Source organism: Sceloporus undulatus, chromosome 3 (genome assembly GCF_019175285.1).
Source record: "Sceloporus undulatus isolate JIND9_A2432 ecotype Alabama chromosome 3, SceUnd_v1.1, whole genome shotgun sequence".
Lineage (NCBI taxonomy): Eukaryota > Metazoa > Chordata > Lepidosauria > Squamata > Phrynosomatidae > Sceloporus > Sceloporus undulatus.
Genome location: NC_056524.1, coordinates 150,585,999 through 150,603,335, shown reverse-complemented (window position 1 = coordinate 150,603,335; position 17,337 = coordinate 150,585,999). Strand labels below are relative to the sequence as shown.

Here is a 17,337-nt window from a genome sequence, read left to right as displayed (position 1 = left end):
CAGTCTGCCTAAACACATTGTTACCTAGATTCACAGATTTCTTATGCACATGCATTCACAAAACCTATACAAGAACATGTATACACATGACTGGAGAGGAAACCAAGCAAAACCTTCCCCAGGCAAATGTCATGAAGTTCAATTCTGTATTTTTCTGTCACAAAGTAACTAATTATTATTGTTATTATTATTAAGAGCCTGACAGAATTGCTTGATTAATTCATTAATTAATCAAGACAAATTTGTGTAATTATTCTAAGATTATTTAGAAATATAAAGTTATACTTTGCCAAGCTGCCTAAGTCATCATCATTATGAACAGTTTATTAAGCTTACTGAATCTACCATTATACCAGGCCCTTTTAATAGAAACATAGACCTTTCATGACTGATGAGGAAAATGAATCAGAAAGGAAGGGGAATCACATGCCAAAAGTCAACTAAAGAAAAAGAAGAATGTACTGGCCAAACATAAATGATTCATTGTGGGATATCTCCCACATATGAAATATTGCCAACTTGGGAGTAAATTAAAGGATTGCTCTTACTGTGCTTTAGTTCCTTTGTAACAACAAACATGCCACAACATTTTTTATGAGATCCCATGTGTAGGAAGGCAGTTCTACAGCACATGCAAGAAGGTAGCTCTACAGTTGCTTGGGACTCTTACAGAGATATCATAAGTAAATCCCAACCGGTTAAATCCCTGAAATGTGTTGTGTGTGTATAATCCAAGACAATGCGAGTGCTGTGAAAAATGAGGAAACAGGACACCACTAGCACAAAACAGAGCATCCAAAGTGTACCACAAATAGCTAAGGAACTTTTTCCAGGCCACCAAGAGAGTTTAAATGTTGTACATAATTAACTTTAAGCTAATTGACTTCTAAAAAAGTCTGAAAAAGAGGACATTTATCATTCCCCCTTAAAAATACAGGACAGATAAGAAATGTATATTCAAATGGTGAGATAATTTTAAGACAACCAAAACCTGAACTTTGGTATACATGTAGCCCAAACTACATGTACCTTGGAAGAAAAAGAGTGGCAAAGCAGAATGATTCCCAATTTGCAAAGCGGTCAAGCATGGCTGCATCCTTTCACCCTGTCTGTTCAACTTATATGCAGAAAATAATATACAAAGAACAGACTTGGACACAGAAAAAGGAGGACTGAAAAAAGGAGGATGGACTATCAGCCATCTAAGATATGCAGATGATACTATACTACTAGATTAAAACATCACAGACCTAGAGCAACTACTAAGGAATGTCAAGGAACAAAGTGCAAAGTGCAAAAGCAGGCTAACTGGTGAACATACAGAAAACAAAAATAATGACCATGGAGGAGCTATACAAATTCAACCTAGCCAACGAGGAAATAGAAATAGTTAAAGAGTTTCAGTACTTTGGATGAAACATTGATCAAAACAGAGACTGCAGCCAAGAAATCAGAAGAAGACTAAGGCCCAAAGCAGACAGGGGCATGGCATGGGATTTACACAATGCATGCCCCGAATGTAGCCAAAAGTTGTGTCAAGCACTCCCCAAAGTAGAAGAAGCAGCACAAAAAGGAGCTGTTAAAAAGCGAGTGGGGGCCCAGATCGAGTCCAGGCCCATGTGGTCACTGCAGTGTCGATGTGATCCAGATGGGAGTAGTTTCTGACTGCTCCTCATGCCCTATCTGCATTACCCCTCAGAATGGAGAGGTCATCTATGAACGAACTAGAAAATATCTTAAAGAGCAAAGATATACAACTAAGCACGCAAGTTACAAGCCACTGCAGTACCATGTATGGAACAGAGAACTGAACAATTAAGAAAGCGGATAAGAAGAAAATCAACTCATTTGAGATGTGGTGCTGGAGAAGAGTGCTGAGGATACCATGGACAGGCAAAAAGACAAATGGGTCCTATAACAGATCAAGCCTGAAATCTCATTGAAAGCCAAGTTGATTAAGTTGAGGCTGTCATACTTTGGCCACATAATTGAAAAAGACAATAATGCTAGGAAAGTTGGAGAGAAGTAGAAAGAGAGAAAGACCTCATGCTAGATGGATGGACTCTATTAGGGAGGTCATAGGTATGAATTTACAGGAACTAAGCAGAGATATGGAGGATAGGCAAACTTGGGGATGTCTCACCCACATCACCATGAGTCAAGATTGACTTGAAGGCGGTTAACAACAAAAGCCCAAGCCATAATTACCAGGAAACATTATCTCATAATAAAGACCAGAATTTTAGCCCAAAACATAGTGTTAGGATATGAGATGTTTGCTTTTGCCTTAAATTTGGAGGAGGAGCCCAACCAACTGCAATGCAAAACATGATAATTTACAAGCAAACAGCTATACAGTACTAGTTCAGCAGAGATTAAGCTGGCACACACGTGGCAGTATTAGGGCCAAACAGCTTTAGTCATGAAAAACATGACTAAAGCAGCAATAGTAGCACCATGTTCTACCTACACCAAGACTTTAAACTCCAAGAGACAGAGATAAATTTGGGATGGTCAAAGAAAGTGGAATAGTCACCTAGGACCAAATTGATCAGGAACCTATTGGCTGTAATCCAGTTTTTTATATGTACAAAGGTATAACGTAGCTGTAAATATATTTTGAACCAGGATCAGGTTTCAGGGTTCATCTCTTTTAAGATAGGTTGCAAATGTCCAACTTAGCTTTATTTGTCTGCTGAACCAGTATAGCTGTTTGATGTAGTGACTTGAAGGAATGTGATTACTGTGGCCTTACCACTATTTGGAGTCATGCCCACGTAGACATATTTCCATGCGCTGACTTCAGACATGCTTTTCCTTCCTGGCACCTGTTGACATTTGCAGTGGAGAACCAGAATGTACAATCTAAGAAGCAAAAGGCTCTACTACTATTGCAAAGCTACATCTTGACGAAAGAAAGACTTTGTGTGCATTTACACCATAGACATAATTCAGTTTGACACCACTTTAACTGCTGTAGCTCCATCCTATGGAATCCTGGAATTGGTTGTTTTACAAGGTCTTCAGCATTCTCTGCCAAAGAGTGATGGTGCCTCACAAGACTACAACTCCCAATATTATGTAGGATGGAGCCATAGCAGTTAAAGTGGTGCAAACTGCATTATTTCTTCAGTTTAGATACACTCCTGGTGTGTTTTACAGGACCAGGGCTTTTAGGTCATTAATGGCCTGCCACATCCAGAATGCTGTTGCTGTATTCTCTACAGATCCAGAAAAGACTGGCCAGACACATACGAAGTCTGCACATTGTTTCCCACCTTATTCTATCTTGAAAAAAATTGTCTTCAAGTGCATGAGTCAGTTTTCTTAACTGATTTGCTTGCAGTGCCTTTGGTTTTGTTTCAATGATCAAAAGGCGTTTTTGTTCTCAACTGAGCACATTTCATTCTCATCCTGCAGAAATATACACTGGGGAACAAAAAGGTGAAAAATAGCTTGTTTGTCACATCAGTGCACAAGCCCTTCTTTCTCCGGAGCATGCCCAACAATAAATTCTTGATGGGAAGGCTTCATTCTTGACATTTATCTTGGTTAGCTCACACCACATTCTCATGCAGCAAATTACAGAGAGTGAGAGAGAAAGAATGAGAATGAAAGGAAGGTTAAAAGGCAACCATTCACATTTGATGAGGATAAGAAAAAGTGTCAGGCTGGCAGCAGTCAAACACCATTATGGTTAGCACACACCTTAAGTACAGTCTTGCAGCAGGACGCTCACAACAGAGAGCTGAGGTTTGCTGATATCTAATACCCATCACTGCCAGCTTGAAGAATGCTCTGACCCAGATCTACAGCAAAGCCCTACTTTTTTCCTCCTCTACTTGTAATCAGTTGTGAAGTTGCAGCTGATGGATTTAAAAGTCAGGAGCAGATGGATGAACCACTAACATACCTAGGCTATAAGATGAATTATTTGTGCCATGTGCAAGGTAACTTCCTTACAAACCAAACAGAAATTAATTGTGTGTGGCAATGCTGCTAACAGCCCTCTGAGAAATAAAACTGAGCCCAGTCATCCCTACAACCAGGGAAATATCCACTCTGAGATGGTCCAGCTTAAGCTGCACCCCAAGGCTAGACTCCAAACCCCAACAGCATAGTATTAGAAAGTGGCAGATGAGTAGGGAACACCAAACTAGTCTAATGTCAACACATCCAAGGGGGGTGGATGTAACCATGGGCATGGTTATAGAGGCTTGGTTTGTTGTTTTTATTTTAAATAAATATTATCCTTTTATACAGTAAAAAGTTTATTATAAGGGAAGCAGAAATAGCCTAAATTGTATTTCTGTAGTCATGGTGGGTGTATGATTAAAGGGAGTTTAGAAAGCAAAATTGCAGGTGCTCAGAGTATTTGTCCACACTATAACAAGATCAGGATCCTCACCTCTGCACAAGTAGTATCCTTCTTTTCCCCTTCTTGGGGGCAGAAGCTATCTTGGGAGGCACAGAGCAGGCCATGTGACCCATATAATGTTACGGTAACATCTAGGTGCCATTTCCCATCCTTCAGCATTTTCCACTTGAAATGGTCTCCAAGTAGAGAACACAAGGCAAAAAGTCAGTGGTGGGCCAGTTATGGAGTGTATCTCGATGGTGAAGGCCCATGACTTCCCCAAAGAATTAATCTCCTCTAGAGCTGCAAACCTAATCAGATGTGTTCAGAAGTAGGGTCCAGTCAAATCAGTGGGACTGCAGACCAGTTTAGACATGATGTTTTCCAGATTCAGTGTGGCTAACTGGTCTTTGTCCCCATCTACCCAGCAACTGTAACATTTTTCATTTTTGTTCAGCTCACATGTGACCAACATTGTTACTCCAGCAATTGGCCCAGGCACCATGTTTATATATTCTGGCATGTAATAACTTATTAAACATGGGAGTTTGACAGAGTGCTGAAGTGGGTAAGTGGTTCTGAGCAGAACTCCAGGAAGGAACCAGTCTTTCTACATTTGTATTTAGTGTTGGGCTGATTATCAAGTGTTGAAGGTTTGCTACGTACCTGCAAATGTCTCAAATTGTCAGGGACAGCCCCAGTTAATCCTCTGTAATCCCACTTTTTCTTCTTCTTTTGAAATGTCCTGGTTTTTCTCTCCTCTCACTTTCCCCCTTGTCCTTGATTTACTTTAGTTTCTGCAAACAGAGTTCGAACTGCAAAAATACTCTACCCTCAAGTTAGCAAGAGGGAACAGAAAGGATGGGCAGCGGGCTCAGAAAAAATACAAATGCCTACCGTCTCTCCGAGCTTGTGAATTCTTCCTCATTAATAACCTTTGCCACCTTCACTACACTCTGATGCTGCTTGACCATATGTGTCCTAGTTTTCATTTGTGAAATGTTGGAGGGTATGCCTAAATACCCTAAAGGCCACATACTATGTTTGATCTTGAAAGCTAGGCAGGGTCAGCCTTGGATAGGAGACCACCAAGGAATACCAGGTGCTGTATGCTATATTTCAAAGGGAGAAACTGCCAAAACCACCTCTGATTATTCCTTGCCTAAGAAAACCCTATGAAACTCATGGGATTGCAGTAATTCAACAGGTGACCTTAAGGCGCTCACACACACACACACACACATAGAGAGAGAGAGAGAGCTATACGACTTTGTAATATCTGAAAATGTGCAAGTAGGGTTGAAAAGTTTGTGATCAGAGACCACCAGGGAGTCCAGGAAATGCTTTTTAAATAGTAGCTTAAGCACTGACTCTTTTAGGCAAGATGGAAGTCGGCCTTCCCTAAAGGATGCATTAATTATGTGCTTTAGCAAATGTCTCTCCTCTGGACAGCCAGCCAAGATGGGCAAGGATTGAGAGAGCAGGTCATCTTTTTCATACTTCCAAGGAGCTTGTCCACCTCCTTGGTACTCACCAACTCAAATTGGTCCAGTATAACAGTATTCACGGAAATGCTGGATACCTCTCCTATCATTTCTGCATCAATAACAGCATCCAAGTCGGCTCTTATCCGAGAGATGTTATCCACGAAGTGATTATTTAAAACATCACAGCAGGCTTTAGTTGGTTCTAATAGAGGGTTCCAAGTGTGGGGACAGTTGTGTTAAATCCCTTACTACCTGGAACAGCTCTGCCGGCCGAGACTTCGCAGACACAATAGATGCAGGATAGCTGTATCTAATGCCACTCCATAGGATTTAAGAAAACACCTACGGCACTTCTTGTCAGATATGAGTCGAGTTTTTTGCCAGCAGTGCTCTAGTCGTTGTCCAGCAAACTTCAATCTTTTAAGATCTTCTGTATACCAAAGGTTACAGTTGAAACAGGTTGGAAAGGATGCTTGGGTGTGATTGTGTCTATAGCCCTGGTAAGATCATTATTCCAGGTATTAACCAGGGCTTCAACTGAGTTGCCAACATTACCAATCAGTGAACCCTCTAGGGCTTCTTGAAACCTAGTAGGTTCCATCAACCTTCGAGGGTGGACCATTTTAACAGGTCCTCCATCCCCAACGGAGGGAATAGTGGCCTTCAGTCCAGCCTTGACCAGGAAATGATCCGTCCATGACAATGTGGAGATATTGACATCTTCCACCCATGCATATTCCTGTTCCGTGCAAAGACCACATCAAGGGTATGACTTGTGCAATGTGTACGCCCAGAGACTATATAGGATAGGCCCATGTTTGTCATGGAAGCCATGAACTCCTGAGCAGCACCTGTTAAGTCTGTTAAGCTGGCCTCAAGGGGGATATTGAGGTCACCCAGGACAAGAAGCCTGGATGACTCCAACACCAGCTCCGAAACCAGTTGTGTCAGCTTGGCTAGGGAGCCTGTTAGGCAATGGGGTGGATGGTATACCAACCAAATCCTCAGACTATCCCTAGCCTATGGTTGGTATATGATAGTTAGAAAAAATGTGTGTCAGTGTGTGTGTGTGTGTGTGTGTGTGTGTGTGTGTGTGTTATAGAGGGTGGGTCAAAAATATGGTTACACAATGTAGATGGATTAAGGGAAAATATAATTAAAGGAACTTGTAATTGCTATGTTAAGATCTTCAAGAAAAGTTTTTAAAAGTGATATATATTTTGGTGTAGTTAGACAAATTGATTAGGATGTGTATGGATATGGCAGTAAAACTGTTTTAGTTGAAAGAAGATGGAAATTTAACATTATGCATGTTGTGGAGGGATTGAAGTTGATACATTTACCAGAAATAGATAAGTTGTTTGTTTTAATTAGAGATTTTTAGTGGTAATTTCTAAACACTGGAACTTTGTTGACTTTTTGCTATTAAAAAAACCCAAAATGACTTGGTGACATTGTGTTTTGATGATCAGAATATGCCAGTTAGAGAAGTAAGAGTACTTTTTTTTTGGTTTGGTTTGGTTTTAAGAGAGAAATTTAAAAAATGTAGAACTACTAAAAGTAAGATTGAATTACCTTTTCCCTCCGTTTCTTTATTTCTTTGTTGTTGTTGTTTTTCTTTTCTTGCTTTCCCTTTTTATAATTTCTGTAGTTTCAATATTATACTGCAAAACTTTTAATAAAAAGACTTAAAAAGCAAAAGTAGTTTGCATTTCACTAATTCAGTGAAAGAAGAAGAAAGGACTGAGTCAAGCAAACTGCTGTAGCCTCTGCTAGCTTGTGTGTTCTTCCTCATTCACAGCTTTTGCCATTTTGAACATACTTTGGTGTTGCTTCGCAACATGTGTCAAAGTTTTCATCTATGAAATGCTGAAGGGTACACTGATCCAGTGGAACTTCTTTGGCCTGATTCAATTTTTTCCCCTTCTACCATTATTACTCAGGCAGCAGTAGCCCTGAAATGACCTCCAAAACAAACACAGAATGCTATTTTTCAATGTGTTCTGCTGTCTGAGTCATTTGCTGTATGTGTCATAAAAACCTCAGAGAACATGGGTGGGGATAGCTGGCAATGTAGCCATTCAGTTCAAAGGGAAACACAGTATGGACTAAGCTATAGGAAACAGTAGGAGATTGCTGCAGGGATGGGAGTAGCAACTTCAGTATTTGCCAGGGTTGCCAAGTACATACCGGAACAGAGTACATCACAGAAAGAGAAAACAGCAGGAAACACACGGCCTCTGATATAGAGGTGAAGAATGGGTAGGGCAGTGGCATCCCTAGGCCCAGTGTCACTCACTTAACTGCCCGCTTACCAAGACTAATGAGGAGCGACTAGGCAAGTGGGGCAGTGAGGGGAACAGAAGCGGTGCATTTGCCTCTTCACCGCCAGGTTTTGTCCTGAGGAAGAAGTCTGGCAGGGGTGATGCTAGAAGGGGTATGCTTGCTCCTTCTCCCTTACTGCTGCCCTACTCCTTCCTGAAAGAGGAGTCTGGCATGGGTGAAGCCAGGAGGGGTGCACTTGCTCCTTATGCTTCACATCTGCTGCGGCTTTCTCTTGAGGCAGGAGCCTGGCAAAAGCAAAGCCAGGAGGGGCACATTCAACCCTTCTCCTTCAATGCCATTGGGCTTCCTGCTAAGCAGCGAGTCTGGCGGGGTGAAGCCACTATCACAAATTATGCAATCAGGTTTCCCACATTTGGGGAAATTGCAGGGGTCACTACACCTGCAATGGATGAGCCTCACCCTGAGAAAACCACCTTCGTGATCATGGTATCTTTCTTGCCAGCTATCTTCTCTTGCTTCTTCTCCCACATGCCCCTGTCCCTACCTGCTGCCTGGCCAGACCAGAAAGGGCTGGCAGGCAGCGGTGACCTACCTTGCCCTCCCTCCATCCTCTCCCATTGCCTTATGCTCTCATCCAGCACCCACCCATCCAGGACTGCTGGGGGCATCATGGGCAAGTGAGGCAGTGGGAGGGAACATATGTTGTTCCTCCTCCTCTTCCACTGCTATGGCTTCCTTCTGATAGAGAGCCAGGGCAATGGAAAAGAAGGGGCAGGTGTAGCAGCAGTGGACTCCATAGAAGGAGGTGGGCCCAAGAAGGTGTTCTCCCTCCTCTGAAGTGGCAGCTGGTGAGGCCCACACCCCTGCATCCTCCTAGTGATGCCACTGGGGTAAGGTGAAAGTAGAAACCAATTTTTATTCCTGCTCCCTTCCCATCTTTTCTAGTCAACATTTTCACACAGATTTGGGGTTTCCTGGTATTTTTGGGTAGTTGATCTACAGATGACCTACAGAGGGAACTGGACAGGAGGAGAGTGTCTCTCTTGGTCCTGCTAGACCTCTCAGTGGCTTTCAATACCATCGACCATGGTATCCTTCTGAGTACCTTTCTGGGATAGGACTTGGGGGCATTGTTATGCCATGGTTCTGGGCTTTCATGGAGGACGGGCCCAGAAGGTGGTGTTGGGGGACTCCTGTTTTACTCCTTGACTGCTGGTCTGTGGAGTGCCACCAGATTCTGTTTTGTCCCCCATGTTTTTTAACATCTACATGAAACTGCTGGGAGAGGTCATTCAAAGCTTTGGGGTGAGGTTTTACCAGTATGCGGATGACACCCAGCTCTATCTCTACATACCATCTGATTCCAAAGAAGCTGCCTCTGTACTCAACCAGTATCTGCTGACAGTAATGGACTGGATGAGGGCAAACAAACTGAAGCTTAATCCAGACAAGACAGAGGTCCTCCTGGTCAGTTGTAAGTCAGATAAGGGAATAGGGATTTTACTTGTGCTGGATGAAATCTCAGGCTCACCATTTGGGTGTCCTCCTGGACTCCATTCTGAGCCTGGATGTCTAGGTTACAGCAGTGGCCAAGAATGCATTGGCACAGTTAAAACTATTGCGCTAGTTGCCTCCATTCCTTGAGATGTCAGATCTGGCTACATTGACACATGCCTCAATTACATCCCATTTACACTCTATGTGGGGCTGCCTTTGGAAACTGTTCGGTTCAAAACACTGCAGCCAGATTTTTAATACAGAGACATGTAAGGTACTGCACTCGGAAGGGGGGGGATGGAATGCATAGATATAGGATGGGGGATACCTGACTTAATGGGACTACGTGTGACAGGGATCTAGGAGTCCTAGTAGACAACAAGTTGAATATGAGTTAATAGTATGAGGCGGCAGCTAAAAAAACCAATGTGATTCTAAGCTGCATCAATAGAAGTATAGTGTCTAGATCAAGGGAAGTAACAGTGCCACTTTATTCTGCTTTGGTCAGGCCGCACCTGGAATATTGTGTCCAGTTCTGGGCACCACAATTCAAAAAAGATATTGAGAAACTGGAGTGTGTCCAAAGGAGGGTGACTAAAATGGTGGAGGGCCTGGAAACCATGCCCTATGAAGAAAGACTTAGGGAGCTGGGTATGTTTAGCCTGGAGAAGAGATGATATGATAGTTCTGTTTAACTATTTGAAGGGATGTCATATTGAGGATGGAGCAGGCTTGTTTTCTGCTGCACCAGAGAACAGGACCCAGAACAATGGATGCAAGTTACAGGAAAAGAGATTCCATCTAAACATCAGGAGGAACTTCCTTTCAGTAAGAGCTGTTCCTCACAGCGTGGTGGAGTTTTCTTCTTTGGAGATCTTTAAACAGAGGCTTTGACACTATCTTCTTGCATGGCAGGGGATTGGACTAGATGGCCCTTGTGGTCTTTTCCAACTCTATGATTCTATGATTCTATTTGAGAGACCATAGCCGGTTACACACCGGCAGTTGGGACGTCCGCAGAACGTCCCATTTTAAAAAAGGGGCGTCTCTTCTAGACATCTCTGAGTCTAATACGGACTGTGTCCGTACAATATGGCGCCGGCCCTTCTACATGGCCGGCACCATATTGACGTATCGGACGCTGAGCGTCCGAACGTCGTGCAGCGCTAATGACGTCCTGAATGCACCCTTGGCGCTTCGCGACGTCATCAGTGCGCCGCGGAAAGAAGCTTCATTTTGGAGCTTCTTTTTTGCTCCGCACGGGAGCCGCGCGGTATGGCTGCTGCGGCTCCCACGCGGAGCAAGCTGTGGCGGCGGCAGACCGCCTCAAAGTGGCGGTCTAGAACCCGCCAAAATCTCCCTATATGAACCACTTAGAGCCCTTAGATCCCCAGGATAAGGCTTTCTCTCAGTCCCTCCACCATCACAGGGTTGCCTGGTGAGAACACAAGAGAGAGAGAGAGAACCTTCTTGGTGACTACTCTCACCCTCTGGAACTCCCTTCCACAGGAGGTTAGGCTGCCCCCCCCTCCCTGCTGGCCTTTTGCTGGCAGGTAAAAATATTTTTATGCAGGCAGGCTTTTTAAAATTATACAAGGGTGGCTTTATTTGGGGGAGTTGTTTTAGATTATGTTTTTAAACTTTTGTAAGTTTAAATTTTAACTTTGTAATGTTTTAATTAGGTTATTTTAATTGTCTTTTAAAAAAATTTGTAATGTGTTTTTATGTTGTGAGCTGCCTTGGGTTCCTTTTTGGGAGAAAGGTGGCATAGAAATAACCACACTCTCAGACCACACTCTGATGTTGCTTGGCTGCATGTGTACTGGTTTTCATTGTGTTGGAGGATATCTAAGAGCACCTTGGCTCTCACTACTCATTTTAAATTCTGCCAGTTATCAAGGAAGGCAGACCCCACATATATCTATAGCGATATATCTTTTCTCTTCCACCCCCACCATGCACAGATCACAGTCACAGACACATTTTTATATTTCTCAGACTCACATGGGCATAGCAAGAGATGCACTAACATTTTGTCAACATTAATTATCTATATAGGTGCTATCAGAATAAAGGGGACAAATTTAAAAAAAACTAATCATCTCTCTGAAGATACCAGTCACAGATGCTGATAAAACACCAGAAACAAACTCTTCTACAACATGGCCACATAGCCCGAAAACCCACAAAAAACTATAAAACCAACCCCATTCTACTTTTTCATAATCTATATAGTTGAACAGCAAATCCAAAAGTTTTCTTGTCACAACTGGAAAATGCAGTTGTAGTCCAGTTAAAACTATGAGACCTGGTCAATCTGACAGTATTCCTAAAAGACCATTCAAAGCAACCCAGAACTTTACCAGTTAAAGTTCTACAGGAAAATGAGGACAGTATATATGCAATATGTGCATTCAAAATATGTTATGTACCGTGTCTCTAATTTTCAAAGGTTTGCTGATGTTACTTACATACAAGGTGAGACACATAACAATGTATATTATATCTCCAGTGCTGAACTATCCTAGCATGTAAGAACATCCATTTTGATTGTTGCTTCTTTTTTCTTATGTGGTTGCAGAGCAACACCTAGTGTTCAAAAGAGTGTATCTCAACCATTTATTTTCAATAACTGTGTTGTAAAATGAATTTCCAAAGACAGACCCATCAGTCTGTCACACAGCATAAAAATGAAAAGGGAATGGTGCGGAAATGGAATCCATTATCACCTTTGAGACAAACTGGTTTATTTCCACATGAGCTGTGGTGGGTATTAATCCACTTCCTTAGATTCATGGCACCCGAAGAAGTGGATTAATATCTGCTAAAGCTCAGGTTGAAGTAAACCAGTTAGTTTCCAAGGTGCTACTAGATTCCTTCTTCTTGCTAACCATGAAGACACACTGGGAAGGAGCAGATGGGCAGGAAAAAGCCACTTGATCCTGGCTTTTCTGAAAGTGGGTTGAAACCTGTCCCGAGGCGGCCCAAACATCCATGGGCTGTCTGCACCATGCAGCATCAAGGTGTGCTGCATGGTTATTTTATTGTTGTTGTTGTTGTTGCCTTCCCACCATTGCAGAAACACACCACTTGCAACCTCCAATTACCTCTTTCTTCCTACCCAAATGCCATTCCATTGGATGCTCGCCCATATGACATGCCATACACTTGCACATGCAATGCACCGCCTGTACAGTGCACCAGTGTGCCCAGTGATACATTGGCAAAGCACAATCATGGAAGCCCTTTATACATGCCCCATTCACCCCATGCCCCTCTGTCGGACTATCTGGAGTGTATATGTTATAATTTCATCCATTGCACTTTTGGTGGCCGCATTTTTGCTTTGTTGCAGTCCTGTATTGCTGCCAGGCTGTTTTTATACTGGTCCAATGATGTGCACCTCCTTTTTGCTCATGTTTTTAGCCCTGGAGCATGGCTTTGTTTTGCTTTCCACCCAGTTTTGCCTCATGCCTCATCTAAACAGCCAGGCTTCAAAGCAGTTAGAAGCTGCTTTATTTGGCCAGTGCAGATGACCCCCATTGGCAAAGCTGTAGATGGAGGTGGGGAAAGCTTATTATTCTTGGGTTGGAACTCCCAACTTTCCTCATCACTGTCTGTGCTAGCCAGGGCTGCTAGGAATTGCAATTCAGCAATTCAGCAGCATCCAGAGGGCCCCTTTATTCCCTCTCCTCTTGTATTGGATGTGGGATGGCAGTTTGTTGAGTCTGAGGAATTTATCACATTGACTTTGCTCCCGTGATAGACGTGGGATACAACTTTAAGAAAGTGAATCTTATCACATTTTCCCATTCTTACAAAGATGCAACAGAAGCCCAGGCTGCATACTCCCCAGAGACAGGGATATGCGCTAAGATCTGCCTTAAAAGTTACATCCTGTGTCTATTGCAGGAGCAAAGCCAATGCAATAAACTCCTAAGATACTTCTGAACTGTTTTAACTATGTTGAGAGGCTGAAATACATATCTAAATCCTCTGTGTGTGCCTTTAAGTTGCATGTTGACTTATGGGAACACCTTGAATATCATAGGGTTTTCTTAGGCAAGGAATACTGAGAGGTGGTTTTGCCAGATCCTTCCTCTGAAATACAGGGGACAGTACCTGGCATTCATTTGAAGTCTCCCTTCGAAGTTTTAACCAGGACTGACTCTGCTTGGCTTCCATGATCAGATGGGATCTGATGCCTTTGAGGTATTTAACCCTTCAAAAATTCCCTAGGTGACTTTAGGCAGGCCATTTTCTGAAGATGCCAGCCACAGATGCTGGTGAAATGTAGGGAATAAACGCTTCTAGAACATAGCCACATAGCCCGAAAAACCCACAAAAAACTATAGGCCATTCTTTCTCTGCCTGAGTCCCTCCCCCCATTCTGTAATATGAGAATATTAATATTGGCTCTGAAAAACTGTTATAATAGTGCAGAGTGACTAGATGTCCTCCTTTTCAAGGACGTGTCCTATATTTCAGCATTCTGTCCAGGAGGAATTCCATTCTGAGCATGACTAAGAAGCATGAGTTTATATTTATATGAGTGCTTATAGCTTTTATTTGACAATGTTCCACATTTTTCTTGAATGTCCTGCATATTGCAGTGCCATGTCTTCCTTTGTGGTTATGACATCTGGTCACCCTGTAACAGAATCATAGAATCATAGAGTTGGAAGAGACCACAAGGGCCATCCAGTCCAACCCCCTGCCATGCAGGAATCCAAATCAAATCATCTCTGACAGATGACCATCTAGCCTCTGTTTAAAGACCTCCAAGGAAGGAGACTCCACTACACTCTGAGGGAGTGTGTTCCACTGTCGGACAGCCCTTACAGTCAGGAAGTTCTTCCTAATGTTGAGGTGGAATCTCTTTTCTTGTAGCTTGCATCCATTGCTCCGGGTCCTAGTCTCTGGAGCAAGTGAAAACAAGTCAGCTCCCTCCTCAGTATGGCATCCCTTCAAGTATGTAAACAGGGCTATCATATCACCTCTTAACCTTCTCTTCTCCAGGCTAAACATCCCCAGCTCCTTACGTCGTTCCTATAGACATGGTTTCTAGACCTTTCACCATATGGCAATTTTTGTAATGTACCTTAAATGCCTTGTGTAGGTATCAAACCTTTGCCCTTATCAGAACAGCAAGGAGCCACAAAGGCGGGGAAACACTCATGGAGGCAACCTGCAAGCCCCCAGTTACCAGAAAGCTGAGCACCCTTTGCCAGGCCCACCTGTTGATGCTTTCAGGCAGGGAATAGCCGTCAGCAACCATATGCTTGCTGAAGTGCCTCCTCTCGACAGTTACGGCAAGGATTGGGAGATTCCTTGCTGTCCTCAGCCCTAGCATGACAAAATGACATGCTTTTGAGATGTACATGAGGGTATTTAATGTGGTTGGGATCCTTTAACGTACTTTATTCTTCTCTTGTTATGCTTGCATTACTTTTACATGTTTAAAATTAGCACTATTTTCAATAGAATAATTTACCTGTTTCAGCTTTTTATTATTGTTGTTTTAATCTGTATTTTATTTTTAATTTATATTGTGAGCTGCCTTGTGGCCCCCTTATTTTTGATTAAGATTATGATTATGGCAGCTGGGAGCGGGTGGTCATGGTGGCTTCAATGCCAGTGGGAGGGTGAATCCTTCCTGGGTTTTAATCCAAATTTTAAAGGAATTGCCAATATCATGAATCCAGGTGGCTATTTTGGTAGCAGGGATCATCACTGAGGAATCAGCCCCTGTGGTTTATTCACGCAAACTATCATCCTCAGCATCATTTGAAGGTTGGCACATCAAGGAGGGGTTAATTCCCCACATATACCCATGTCATGCTTCAGTCCTACTAATCACAAAGTATTGCCATCTGTTCATTTTTTAAAAATTGAATAATTTCACATGTGTGAAAGGAAAGCTCAAACTACATGGGGCATTCAGGATCCATGAAGATATCACCTTACCTCTTAAAAAGAGATAATCTTCACAGACCCTGAATGCCCCATCTAGTTAGACCCTTTCCTTTCACATATGTGGATTTATGTCAATTTTTCCTTTCACACATGTGAATTTATGTCATGTCCCTGGCATAAATTCAGAATCAGAAGATGAGCCAGACAATATCTTAGGACAAGTTTGCAATGAGCTAGAGCAGAGTTTCTCAGGGTGTCTGATATAGAGACCACCAATTATTTCTTTCCAGTGTCCCAGGGACTAGCACCATACTTTTGCTCACTGATTCCAATTGTTTCTTTCTTTCCTGGAAACTTGTCTGAGATCAGTAGCCAATGGCTCAGGGACTGGCATGGGTCCAGGGACACCATTTTGAGTAGCACTGAACTAGACAACCGTACTGAGTTCCTGATATTGAACAAGTGATTATAGGTCAGAATCCTGATGAGTCTGAAAGAGACCCTTTCGTAGGTGCCTTTCCCCAACCATTTGAAATTATTTATCCCTTGAAGATTGAGATATTAGCATGCTGTGGTATGCATAATCAGGATACTATTCTACTTCTGAAGTTTAAACCCACCCCATTTTTAGGTAGGATAGGAAAAGTGAAAAGCCTGATACAGTATGATATGTGTACTTCACATTGCTTGCATAGTACTTGCACTCTATTTAGGGCTAGTTCATAAAATTCAATTGATTCAAAATATGGCAGCCAGACTGGTCGCCGAAAGATCTAAAGGCAACCACATAACACCAATTTTGAAATCTTTGCATTGGCTGCCAATCAGTTTCCAGGTACAGTACAAGGCAGGTGTAATAACCTTTAAAGCCCTGCATGGCTTGTGCCCAGCTTACTTGCAGGAGCGCCTTCCTCCATACAATCCACCCCCCTAGGAAAAACCTACTGCAGCCAAGGAAGACTAGGCTGGCTGCGGTTACCCAGAGGACCTTCTCATCTGCTGCTCCTAAACTTTGGAATGACCTGACAGGAGAGATCCATCATATTACGACTCTTGATGCCTTTAGGAAGGCTGTCAAGACAGATCTCTTTCGGCGTGCCAAAGCAGCTTTATTTTAGCCTATTTGTCTGGCCCCACAGTTACTGAAAATCTTTCAGCAAAACAATACCTAAAATGATGCTCATCAATCTGGTTCTATGTATCAATCTGTAGCCTTGGGGAATGCTTTAGTATAAACCTCCCCCAGGGTGAATTTTCATAATCTTTGATAATCTGGAGCACTCCTACGGTTGCAAATTAGATGCTCTTGTTCTCTTTCTCATCTAATTACAGGTCATGAAACTGCCCACACCGTTTCCTTCAAGGCTTACAGCCATAAGCACGTCAAATAACGGAGTACCAGCAACTTAATCCCCAAGATCACGAAAGAGGCGCTCTGTTTATTCCAGGCCAACAGTGGGCTGGACATCAGTGGCTAAGAAAAGAAACCAAGCAAGAAGAACCGGAGAGACAGGCTGCTTTACCCTGATAGCCAAAGTAAGGAAGCTGAGACAGAAGCGATTCCAAGGGCCTTACAGAAGACAGAAAAATAAAAGCTAAAGAGGTACCAGATACAAAGGTAACACTCCCTCCTCTCCCTTCCCCTGTAATCACTGTCATTTGGCAAATGAAGAAAGGGGTCTTGTCCCATTAGAAAGTCCCTGCCAATCTTCATTCCACTAAAGCAGGCCTTTATACAAATTGTGAGCCTCTAAATTGAATGCAGCCCTCCATCCATGTGTGCCTGCCAAGTAC

At 42.8% G+C, this 17,337-nt stretch overlaps 2 protein-coding genes and 1 pseudogene across 4 annotated transcripts in view; 1 reads left to right on the top strand and 2 right to left on the bottom strand.

Moving 5' to 3' along the window:
- SAMD8 (sterile alpha motif domain containing 8) overlaps nucleotides 1-17,337 on the bottom strand; it is a 324,372-nt gene that overhangs the window by 78,824 nt on the left and 228,211 nt on the right. The gene's annotated exons all lie outside the window — the stretch shown is intronic.
- The window catches only part of LOC121926252 (dual specificity protein phosphatase 13-like), a 49,909-nt gene that overhangs the window by 20,135 nt on the left and 12,437 nt on the right, over nucleotides 1-17,337 (top strand). For 2 of the 3 annotated variants that reach the window (XM_042459073.1, XM_042459070.1), the window contains exon 2: nucleotides 16,876-17,161. The gene's annotated coding sequence lies outside the window, so the exon portion shown is untranslated. The remainder of the gene's footprint in view (nucleotides 1-16,875; nucleotides 17,162-17,337) is intronic. The other variant, XM_042459072.1, reaches the window with a different exon arrangement.
- Nucleotides 8,493-8,640, bottom strand: LOC121927390 (annotated as a pseudogene).